Below are 11,277 nucleotides of genomic sequence, written 5' to 3' on the forward strand. Positions count from 1 at the left end.
AGCCATCCCCTCTTGCAAAGAGATGAAATGGCTAAGAAAACAAGGGAAAAGGAACAGACGGGCGGGTCTGCAGCCCAGGTACCGAAGAAGGAGACCGGTGAGGCCCTGAGGAAGTGAAGGTGAGCCTCAGAAACTTCCCGAAGGAAAGCTCTTGGGGGATAGGAATGTCTTGGAGAGGAGCCAGTGAAGAAAGGATCCGGGAGGTCTCTGAGCTTGGAGCTGGGATCTTGGAACCGAGAGGAGGCAGCCCAGGCTGGGACTATAGCTCAGATGCTGCTCCCTGGGCAGCTGCAGGCAAGTGCCTCAACCTGTCTAGAACTCAGTGTTCACTATCTGTGAAATGGGCATGGCAGAGCACCAGTATTAGAATGGGGATCACAGAATCAAGATGGAAAGGGCATCCCCTCTTCCCGTTCCCCTCCTCGGTGGCCTGTCTGTGGCCACTGCTCCCCAGGGACGGGGAACTCAGCCTGGTCCCCGGAACTCACGGGGCTCCATTAGCCACTATTCTTAAAAGCTCCTCCTGACCCTGGAGGCAGCACCGGCTGCCAGAGAACTGTCAGATTGTTCGATGCACCCGCCCTTTGACCTAGCCATTCCATTTTTAGAATTTATACCGCAGAAATACTCACACGGGTGACAAGGGAAGAGGCACAGGAAATCCACTGTATCACTGTTGATAACAGCAGAACTTTTAGAAACCACCCAGATACCCATCCGGGGAGACCTACAAGATAAATCCCAGCCTGGATCCCCAAAACAGAGGCAGCCCGATTGCCCTGGGCTTTCGCCTGGAGGGCAATTGCCCGGGAGAACACTTTGGACTCACAGCAGACCACACTGGCAGCCAGACACACTTTTGTAGTGTTGAGACACTTAGATACAGAGCTCATCTTTTACCGCAGCATCACCTAGACTTGATAACCGATACGGATTTGGAAAACCACATTCTGCTTCAAGGGATGCCAACAGACCTTCAACAAGTCCCTTGACTCCTCCAGGCCTCAGTTTCCCCGCATGCAGGGTGGGGCAGGGGGGTCTTATCTCCACTGACTAGGGACCCATGCTGCTCACATTCCTGAACCCCAAAGGCCTGAGAAGTATTTGCCAGCACTAAGGGCCGCTCACCGAACCTGGGCGGACCTTCTTGGGGACATCTTGGAAAATCATGGAATCCTTAGTGGCCCCAAGAGGCTGGCAACACTATTAACCCCATGACCCCATGAGGAAGCATGACGCTCAGAGAGGTGAAGTCACTCGCCCAGGAACACCAGCATGTGTGACTCCTAACCGCTCTAGTGACAACCCCCATCTGGTATTTTAATTTTTTTCTTATAAATGCAACTAAAAGAAAGACCACCAGTGACAACTTGAAAGAACTTAGCACAGGGATTCTTTTGAAAGATTTTCTCTATTTATTTGAGAGAGAGAGAGAGTGACAGCACAAGCAGGAGAGACAGACGGAGAGGGAGGGAGAGATCTTAAGCAGACTCCATGCTGAGTTCAGAGCCAGATGCATAACTCGATCCCAGGACCCTGACATCCCAACCTGAGTCAAAACCAAGAGTTAGATGCTTAACCGACTGAGCCACCCAGGCACCCCAGGATTTTCTTTCTTAAATTTGTCATCTTTTAAGCGTGCTGGTCAAGAGCCGTAAGTACATTCACCATCTTGTGCACCTGTCACCTCGCCCATCTCCAGAACCTTCGGTGTGCTGCTGAACTCTGTCGCCATGAAACATCGGCTCCCCACTTCCCCTCCCCCCAGGCATTGGCACCCACCGTTCTACTCCCTGACCCTCTGCGTTTGCCCCTTCCAGGGGCCCCACACACGTGGAATCATGCAGTATTTGTCCTTTGGGGTCTGGCTTAGTTCACTTAGCAGTCCACCCTCCTGGTTCATCCGCACTGAAGCAGGTGCACGGAACCGCCTTCCTTTTTAAGGCTGAATGATATTCCCTTACACAAGCCCACCACAGTTTGTTCAACCACCGCTGATGGACTCTCACCTCATTTTTACCTTTGGGCTCTGGTGCGTGACGCTGCTGTGAACACGGGTGGGCATATATGTGCTTGAGCCCCTGCTTTCCATTCTTTTGGGTCTATGCCCAGAAGTGGGATTGCTGGATCATATGCGAATTCTATTTTTAATTTCACGAAGAAACGCCACGCAGTCCTCCACGGTTCCGTCCCCAGCTTCTCACTGCGAGGTTCCAGTTTCTCCACGTCCTCACCAACCCTGGTGAGTTTCTCTGAAGTAGTACCTCGTGGGCTTTTGCTTTTCATTTCTCTTATGATCCCTGGGGGAATAAGTATCTTTTTAATGCAAAAAAAAAAAAAAGGAATTTTTGAAATGCCACTGGTGAGCCTATAGCAGTACGATCGTCTGGACCCACTTCCACGGGAAGAAGATGCCGGGGACTGGGGTGCTGCCCCATTACTGGGGATACTGCGGCCACATGTCCTAGTCCTCAGCTCCCAGACGGGTGAGTGAGCCTTTGCTCCCAGGGAATGCAGCGTGCTCAGCACCCCAATGAAGAGGGGAGGGCAGAGGTCCTACTCCCCTGAGGTCCCGCCTTCTCCAGAACTCTGCCTCTAATATTGCAACCTCTCCTACCCCCCACCTCCCTGCCCCAGAAACTGAGCTGGATCTTTCCAGCGCTGGCTGTCACTGTGACCCGGAGTCCCTCCCCCCGCCCCCTCCCCCGGACACAGAGCAGAGTGGAGGCAACACCCCAGCCAGGCTTGAGGCAAGGAGGGGCGGGTGTCGTCCGCATGTCTCTTGGCCTTTCCTATCCACCCACGGGCACCTTTGGGTGCAGGACAAGAGCGTGGTCTTTGGAGCCAGACGGACTTCAGTCTGGGTTCATCGCTGGGTTCATTCACCAGCTGCGTGACCTTGGATAAATCCGTTTCCCCTTCCCCTGCAGCCCTCACTTTCTCCTCTGGAAAAAGGCTGAAATGCTGCTTGGCACACAGTAAGCACTCAGCAAGGACTTCCTAGAATTACCAGCATCATCCTCCTTATCACAACATCCACACGAATGGTCAGGTCATGCCTGTGTCAAACATTTCAGGGCTCTCTATTGCCAGGAGGAGAAAGTCCACCACGCTCGTGGACTGGCGGGCTCTGCCTACACTGGTCCCTGTCAACATCTCCAACCTCCTCTTCCCCTCACGTATCACATTCCAGTCACCGGGGCTGCCCTCCTGTCCATCAGACACTCAGCTCTCCTTTCTGCCACAGGCCCTTTGCGTGTGCTCTTCTTCCTACCTAAAAGGTGCTTCCCCCACGCCACTCCACTCCCATCCCTTCAACAACAATTAACCCTAAAAGGCCCGGTCTCACCTCAAACATCACTTCTTCAGAGAAGTCTTCCTGGACACCCCACCCCCATCCACTTGGGAACCCTTGACCCACTCCCCACCCTGTAGCACTTCCCAGATGTGCTCAGGGTGCTGACTTGCATAGTTACTTGAGGAATGTCAGCCAGCCCACATGAGTTCCACGAGGCCAGGATCGTGCCTGTTTTGCTCCTTGCTACAGTGTCGCACCAGCGACAGGGTTGACCCAGGTGCCCCCCACACCACCCCCCCGCCAAATATCAGTCAAATGGAATTATTAATTTCCAGAATCTCCCTGATTTTGGAAACTAGGATTCTTTTCAACAAAGACAATCCATTCCCTACATAGCTCAATAAGCTTTAACTTTCATACCTCGGATGAGACAAATCTGCGAAAACCCTCAGCTACATCCTGTGTCCTAATTTCTCAGCTCAGAAAAATCTGGTGGCTGCACACGGAGCAGCTGCTCACAGTTCCCGCGGTGCCTCCTCCCGGTCCAGCCTGCGGCCGCCCCTTCCTCAAAGCACAGGAGAGGCTTGGGGCTGCTCCGCGGGTCACCCCTTGCTTGGGGACAAACGCCAACCATGAGTAATGGTGGGTCGCACGGGGAGATGCAGATGCATTTTCAGCCCCGTCAGCGAGAGCAGCGAGTGCTTCGGTGGCCCCTTGCCCGGGGTGAGGGCCTGACTCAGCGGTCTGCATGCAGCAGCCCCCAACCAGCTGGGGAGTGAGGTCACAAACCCCAAGGGGGTCGCAGGGCAGGAAGCCTCAAGTCACCAGAATGCTCGAGTGCACTGACTAATCCCTCCTTACACTTGTCCATTGTGCATCCACTACCAGGAGCCGGGCGCTCTGGGAAAAGCCCTATGAAGACCCAGGTCCTGCCCTCCTCTGGCAGGAGAAGGACCTTGACCTCCTCAAGCACACACACAGGAATGACTTCTAGGGGAGGCCGGGGCTCCCCAGGCTCACTTCCCTTGCTTCTCTGGGTCTCCTCAGGCCTAGGGGCAGCAGGACTGGCTTTTACAGGATGCTTCGGGAGGCCCCCAGGGGATGAGGCATTTGGACACGGGCAGTGTGCATGTCCATTCAAAATGCTCCTAATGAAAGAACTTGCTTGATTCTGAGATGCCACATAGTTCCAAGGAATAATCCCCGTGGGCAGGACAGTGCTGATGGCGGTGGGGGCCAGCTCAGGAAAGTGACACCCACCCTGGGGAGACCTGGAAGAAGGGCGGCGTGTCCCAAGACACGTGTGAGTTGAGGGAGGACGGGGGTCACTGCCTGGTTGGGCTCCATGTTGAGGCCTGGGGGTGAATGAGCCCCCCAACCCCCCCACAGGGAGGCCGGGAGGAAGGAGCGTGGCCCGGGGGTGTGGGGTAGGAGAGGGAGGAGGGCAGGAACACCTGGACTGTCATATTCACAAGCTCACACATGCTCGCGCATGCGTGTAGGCCCAGGTGCAGACCCGCAGAGGGCTCCTCTAGGGAGCCTGCACCCTGTTTCCTGACCAGGAATCCCAGGCACAGGATTGCCCATCAGGCAGCGGAATCTGCCCACCTCCCCCCGCCCCCCACCGTGATCAAAGTCCTCAGCCAGGCAGAGCTCCGGGGTGCCGCCGCCTTTCTGGATCCTTACTCCTCTTTGCTGCCTGGCCGCTGCATCCTCCCCAACCCCGCCACCCCCCACCCCCCCAACCGTCACCCCCCCCCCCACTGCACCCATTCTGCAGCTGGGGCCACAGAGGCTTTCTCTGGAAAGGGAAGCAGGTTCAGGTGGGGATGGAGAGGAGGCAACGGGCTGCATTTCCGGAGAAGGGAGGCCAAAACCACAGGGAGATGGAAACCCTCAGGGAAATTCGCACCCCAGCTGCTTGTCGCCCGAAGACAAGAGCTCTCAGCTGCTGTCACATGGACACACACATGCACCCCGACACCCACATGCACACCGACACACACATGCACACTGACACACATGTGCACCGACACACACAGTCCTACCCTCGCACTAGCACACACCAGCATGCCGAGGAACGCCCCGACATGCTCATAATGACACCCCGACACAAGGCACTGGCACTGACATGTGCATGAACATGCACACACAGGTGCGCACACGCACAAATGTAAAACTGTCAGTCTGTCCGCCCTCGGCTCTGGAATGGCCTCTCCTGAGGCTGCAGCCTCCTCTGCGGACCATTCCGAGTTCCCGTGATCCTCCAGGGCCGCCCCCCTGCTGCCACATCACCTGAAATCCTGAGAAATTAGGAAAGATTCTTTAGAAACTCACACCTCGAATTTTAGGCTTAAAAGATATTCGGAAAACTGGGGCTCAGTTCTCAGGCTCAGGCCGGGGCGATGGGGGGTGATCTTGGGATTCCAGGCAGGTGGGGGCTGGTAGGAGGGGTCTGGGGTGGGACTGGGGGAGTGGAGAGCTACCTGCCGCTAGCAGTGGGGGGCGGGGCGGATTCCGTGGGTGGGGGGCAAACTCCAAGGAACAAGAGATGGCTAAGGGCTGTGGAGGTCAAGGACATGGGTCTGGGAGTCCCAATTCCCCCACCCCCACCATATTCACTCCGCAGTCCTTCCCAAGGGGCTTCTCTCCAGAGAGCCTCAGTTTCCCCATCTGTACAATGGGTGCGACCTACCCCAGGGGGCTAGTGCGAGAGTTCAATAACGTCATAACTGTAAAGTGCTAAGCCCTGGAAGCCCCAGAAAAGAGCTGGGAGTGGGATGGGAAAACCTCGCTCCGGTGCCCCCGCCCCCTGGCAAAACCAGGCTGAAAATAAGCAGCATTTTCCTTTTCACTGCGGCTGAAACAGCGCTTCCCGTAGGACTGCGCCTGCTTATCAGGAGCAAAGCCGCTCTCTCCGCCAGAAGGTGACTGTGGGGGCTCCGGCTCCCCCTCCAGCCTCCAGCCCGACTCCCACGGAGGAAACGCTGAATTTTCTCCCGCGTTCAGGTTTCTACCCCCCACCCCAACCCCCAAACAATTTTGCATATATTTAAATCTTCTCTGCTGTTTCCAGTCTGAGCCGCTCCCCCCCCCACGCCCCCCCCCCCGAAAAAGAGAAAAAGAAATTACAAAGCCCGTCATTTGTCTCCGTCCCCGCACCCCATCTATCAGGGCCCGAGCCGGTCGCCTGGAAGGAGGCGCGCGCCCGGACGGCCGCTTTAATGGGGCGCCGCGTGTGACTGTGCGGCCGCGGCGGGCGCAGCCGGCCGGCATTTGCATACATATTAAACGGAGCAGTAAAAAATGCAGACATGCAAACCATTTGGACGGGCTCCTCGGCGCAGAGCCTGCCAGGAAATCAATCTTCTGGTTTCTTAAAGGAAACCTGCTCGGGAGGAGGTGGCGAAGCCACGCAGCCTGCAGGCCGTGGGAGGGGGCGGCCGTCATCTGTCCATCTGTCCGCTGGAGCCCAGCCGGCTGCGGGGGTCCTGGACGGCCGTGGCCTCCGTGGGCCGAGGACAGGGAGCAGGGGAGGACGCGGAGTCACCATCAGCCTGGGCATGGGGCCTGGCTGGGCTGGCTGTGTGCCCTAGAGCAAGAGGCTTGGCCCCTCTGATCTCCCCTCCCCCGCTGGCAGTGATCTTCAGCACAGCGACTCCCCGCCCCCAGTGGGTGCTGCAGATTCTTCCCTCACTCTGTGACTCTGGGGCTTAAGTGACTCAGCCTAGGTGGCCCAGCCCTCTATGCAGAGCCCGGATCCCAAGCCAGGTGTGAAGACCAGCCACGAGCACAGGCTCTGGAGGCAGGGGGCCTGAATTCGAAGTTAGGCTCTACTTCTTCCAAGCTGTGTGACCCTGGACAAGTGGATCAACCTCTCTGTTTCCTGGGGAAAAAATGAGGCTCTGTCTACCTCCTTCTTAGGCATGTTGTTGGGATAAATTAGGTCAGCCATGGGCTGGCATGAAGGAAGGAAACCTTAAGCAATGGCCGAACAGAGCGCAGGAGGGTCCTTGGTGTTCCTGGTGTGGTGTTCCAGGTGACAGTCCTTCTCCAGGTCTGCATGGCCTGGCGAGTCACTCCTCCCTTGAGCCTCCTTACCTGTAAACGGGGTGTCTGAGTCTCATAGGAATGTCTAGCTCACACGGAACACCTGCCCCGCCCTCCAGACATATGGGGTCCCAGCACCTCTGCGGCTCTTTCCACCAGATGTGGCCCAGGCGGCACCCAGGGCTGCTGAGCCCATTAACCATCCTCTGGCAGCTTGAGCAAAGTCCGGGGCCCGGCTGGCGGGTGGGGTGGGGGGGGGACACCCTGAGCAGGTCCCAAATGGACTGAATGTCTGTGGGACCAGGAAAGGCAAGTGGCCCAGAGCCTTAGAGGAAACAGCCTGCTGCTGCCCGTTTCACTGACCCTGTCCTTTAATTCCACTTTACACAGAAGAAAACTGAGGCTCTGTAAGAGGCCTCGAGGTTGGGAGGAGGTGGAGCTAGGATTCAAATCTGGTCTGAAGGAGACCGTAGAGGCCGCCTCCCCAGATGTCCTTTGTAAACAGTGTCAGTGGACAGAGCTCGTTCTGGGGTGCCGGGGAGTGCTGCGTCTCCCAGAGAACGTGTATGCTGGAGGAGAAATTCCTTTCTGGGCCTGGAAGGTCCTTCCTTGAAGGGGATGGGAATAAGGAAGGAAAGGGGGCTTTCGAGAACCAGCTCAAGTCTGCCTTCCCTCCATCCATTCACTCCACACTCCTGGAGGTGAGGAATGGAGGTGACCAGGGTCCCCAGGACAGGCTAAGCAGTGGGCAATGCTAGCGAGGTGATGGGGGTCGGGGGAGTGCCCAGCCCAGTAAGAGCCACCTTCTTCTCTGGTCCCCTAGGACTTGAGTTGAGAGCCAAGGCAGGGCTGGGGGGCGGGCTGGGAAGGGGTCTTCGCCTTCAGTGGAGAAACCATCCCAGCTGAGCGGGACGGTGACCTCCACGCTCTGTGAGCTGCAGTCCGGTGCCATGGGAACAAAAAAGGCTGAATCCAGGGTGTGATCCTGTCCAGTGGGGCCTCCCTGTGTGACCTTGGGCAAAGGCCCTGCCCTTTCTGGGCCCAGAGGGCTGAGCTGATTGTACTCCTCTGTGTCTCCTTGGAAGCCCTTCCCTTTTGCCCCTGGCCTCCAAGCTCTATGGGGCCTCTGGCCCTCCCGCCTCCTTCTGCCTGCTCCGAGGACTGGCCTCCCCCACTGCCGGGCAGGCGGGTGGAGGAAGCCGGCGAGGCGGGAAAAGGCGGGAGGGGCCGGAGTTACAGGAACCGGCTGGGGCCCGGAGATTGCTCAACTGGGGAGCCGGGCCGGCCGGCCTCCACAGGCCTCCACTTCCACCAGCCCGCCCTCCTTCCTAGCTCTGCATTGCAAACATTCCTCACCAACCTCGGCTGCTGCAGCCCCGGAAGAGGGAACTGCCGCAGACACAGCACGAGGCCGCCAGAAACACTTAACCCCTTCTGTCCTTGCAGGCCCAGAGCCTTTGAGGCAGGAGGATGGGACAGAGTACGGGGGGTGGGGGTCGCTCCAGGCTCTCTGTGAGCCAGTCAGGGGACCCCCTGCCCCCCCACCCCCACGGCTGGCCCCAGGTTATGAACCTTAATCAACAGGCTGTCTCCAGTCAAGGGTTCACTCAGCAGACATTTCCAGAGCACTCCTTGGGGCACTGGACCTGGGCATCAGACAGGGAGGTTCTCACGGAGCCTAGGTTCTAGTATGTGTTGGGGAGAGAGGGGTTGTCAAATAAAGAGGAGCTTTTTAGATCATTACAATGGTGAGTGCTACAAAGGAAAAGTACGGAGTGAGCCTGGGCATGAACTGAAGTGGCTCAATGAGGCACGGAGGGCTTCCTGGAGGAAGTGACATTTTGGGAGCCCTGAGAAAAGGAGAGGGTGTGTTCTAGGCAGAGGATTCAGCAAGCCTGAGGCTCTGGAGAGAAGAGGGAGGGAGAGGTGGGCATGTTGTGGTCCGTGTGTCTGAAGGAGAGAGGGTAAAGGGGTAGAGAGACCTCAGATGGGAAGGTTTGGCCGATGCCAGACTCCAGAAGGCCTTGGGGCCACTCCCAGCCTCAGACTGTCCTCAGAGGGCGGTGAGGAACCAGGGATAGGTTCTACCTGGGGAATGACACAATCAAATCCAGCTCTAGGCCCTACAAATCCCTCAAGTGAAAAACAGAACCTTCACAGAGAGAGCCGGCTAGCATGTTTTCAAGTACAAACTAAATACACTCTAAGACCAGAACACCTGAGCCACGCCAAAGTGCCACCAACAGGAGACATTTCATATGGCAGCCTGGCAGCCGCGTCTGGCGCTGGATTCTCCCGGGGCCTGCATGGCCACTCGGGAGCTGTACCGTTCCCAGGCCAAAACCAGAGCCCACCAGCTCAGGGCGGCTCCTCCTACCACCATGGTAGTTGGTCCTTTCCGCGCCCCGGACGCGACTCTGCAGACAGCTGGAGCTCCATAAATGCAGTTAAAAGGAGCTGAGAGATCATCCGCGGAGGAGTCTGCCCCTTGGCTCCCACAGAGCGACAGGGAATGAGCCAGAGGACAAAGCAAGCTACTAGGAAACTTCCAGCCCATATTGCTTTCACTGTGGACCTGTTTTCTTTTCTTCTTTTTCTTCTCCTTTCTTAATGCAGTATTCTTTGGAACGCTGACATACCAAGGAGAGGAAAATGGAGTTGCCCTGATTGGAGAGGAAGGTGGGGGCAGGAGCGGGGAGTCCTTGGACTTACCCCATGCACGTGCCATATGCACTCTGTGTCTTCCTGGCCGGCCCCAGGTTCTTCAGAATGGACCAAGGGCCGGCGGGGGAGTCCATCCCTGGACTTTAGGGATGGAGAAAGTAAAGCTCAGAGAGGCTGAGGCACTTGCCCAGCGTCACCCAGCCCCAAGGAATGGAGCCAAAGGGCTCCCACGTCAGCCTGAGCTGAAGACTTTCCATTGGCACCTGCCACTCCGACCCCCTCTGTCAGCCCAGGCCCCAGCTGAGGGATCAGGAACCAGTGCCCACATTTCGTCTCCTGAGAGTCCGAGTCTGGTCTCTTTGCTGGGACAGCACGTGCAGCCAGAGCTCCCCAAGTCCTGCTCAGCGGGTTAAGACGTCCAGGGGGAAAACACACCCAGGACGCTCCCTCTGTTAAAATCAGGCCCCAACAGTACAGGAAGGAGCTGGGCAGGCTCCGTGCCCGCACATGCCCCAAGCGGAAGGAGAGGCTGTGTTCCTTCCAACCCTCTGGGGTCACTCAAACAACAGCGGGATGTCTGTTTTGGGGCTCCGGCCCGCTCTTGGTCGCAGAGCAAGGCTCCTTCCAGGCAGTAATGCTTCTGTAAAGGTTCTTAGAACCTGGGGTGCCGCCGGCTTTGTCGGGGTAAAGTATTCCAGGGCCTTCATGCTGGTCCAGGGGTCGTCTCTTGGAATCAACACAACATGAGGGGGTTCACCAGCATCACCCCATTTTTCAAAGGGGAAACTGAAGAACATGAAGGCACTTGCACAGCTAATAGCAAACAGGCAGGCCTGGGATGCAGGCATCTCCACCCCACCTCCCTGCCTCCCGACCTGGACATGGGACCAATTCTCACAGCAGTGAGACTCCAGTAAACCCAAGACTCCCCTAGTTCCCCCTGATCCCCTGTCTTGTTCATGTATATGAAGCCAATATTTTATCTCATCTATTTACCATCCATTTGTCCATCCCAAGTTTACTCAAGCAACCCTACAGGGAAGGAAGTATGGCAAGGACCTGAGCTCTCCACCTTGCCAGCCCCGTGAGGGCGCCATCTTGGGAGCCCTGTGTCCAGCCCCGGTCAAGCCGTCAGATGACGCAGGCCCCCACAGACACCTTGGCAGCAACCTCAACAGCGACCATGAGACAAAATCATCTGGCTCACTCACTTCTCAGTTCCTTACCCACAGGAACTTTGAGAATAAATGCTTATGGTCTTCAGC

General features: G+C 57.0%; 1 long non-coding RNA gene across 2 annotated transcripts; it reads right to left on the minus strand.

Annotated features, from left to right (window-relative positions):
• Positions 1-1,381: 1,381 nt before the first annotated feature.
• LOC131812714 (uncharacterized) lies at positions 1,382-8,796 on the minus strand. 2 transcript variants are annotated; one of them, XR_009346449.1, is made up of 4 exons: positions 6,621-8,796; positions 5,468-5,601; positions 2,010-2,300; positions 1,382-1,549 (listed from the first exon to the last, which is right to left on the minus strand). It is a non-coding gene; the product is annotated as an uncharacterized LOC131812714 (long non-coding RNA). The 2 variants fall into 2 exon arrangements; XR_009346448.1 differs by lacking the exon at positions 6,621-8,796 and adding an exon at positions 6,431-6,610 and having other exon boundaries at positions 1,383-1,549.
• Positions 8,797-11,277: the final 2,481 nt, after the last annotated feature.

The sequence above is a fragment of the Mustela lutreola genome, chromosome 12 (genome assembly GCF_030435805.1).
Source record: "Mustela lutreola isolate mMusLut2 chromosome 12, mMusLut2.pri, whole genome shotgun sequence".
Classification (NCBI taxonomy): Eukaryota; Metazoa; Chordata; class Mammalia; order Carnivora; family Mustelidae; genus Mustela; species Mustela lutreola.